Raw genomic sequence first — 886 nt, forward strand, 5'->3', positions numbered from 1 at the left:
TAGTCAATAAAGCACCGGTAAACATCTTTCCGATATTCTCTGCTTTCATCCAAGATCCATAGGACATCAGCAATTACATCCCTCATTCCACATCTGCTTCTGAATCTGGCTTAAACCTATGGAAGTTCTCTTGCAATGTATGCTTGCAGCCATTTCTGTATTACCTTTAGTAAAATTTTACTCACATGGGATATCAAAGATATTGTCCCATGATTTCTGCATTCCGTTGGGGTCACCTCTCCTTGGAATGGGCACAAATATGGATCTTTTCCAATCAGTTGGCCAGATGGTTTTTTTCCAAATTTCTTGGCATAGATGAGTGGGTACCTCCTGTGCCACATAACTTTCCTGAGATATTTCAGTTTTTATTTCATCAATTCCTGGTGCCTTTTTCTTTGCCAATTCCTTCAATGCACCTTGGACTTCTTCCTTCACAACATTGGCTCTTGATCATATGCTACCTCTTGAAATGGTTGAACATCAACCATTTCCTTTTGGTATAGTAACTGTATATTGCTTCCGTCTTCTTCTGATGCTTTCTGCATCATTCAATAATTTTCCCAGAAAATCCTTCAGTAACGAAAGTTGAGGTTTTTCTTTGAGGAAATTTTTCCTCAGTTCTCTCAGCTTGAGAAATGCTGAGCGTGTTCTTCACTGTTGGTTTTCTGACTCCACATCATCACACATTTTGTTGTAATTTGAATTTATCCTCTCGAGCTGATCTTTGAAATTTTCTGTTCAGCTCTTGTACCTCCTAATTACTTCTACTTGCTTTAGCATATTTACACTGGAGAGCAAGTTTCAGTATCTCTTCTGATATCCACTTTGATCTTTTCCTTCTTTATTGTCTTCTTAATGACCTTTTACTTTCTACTTGTATGATGTT

Source organism: Chrysochloris asiatica, unplaced genomic scaffold (genome assembly GCF_000296735.1).
Source record: "Chrysochloris asiatica unplaced genomic scaffold, ChrAsi1.0 scaffold00024, whole genome shotgun sequence".
Classification (NCBI taxonomy): Eukaryota; Metazoa; Chordata; class Mammalia; order Afrosoricida; family Chrysochloridae; genus Chrysochloris; species Chrysochloris asiatica.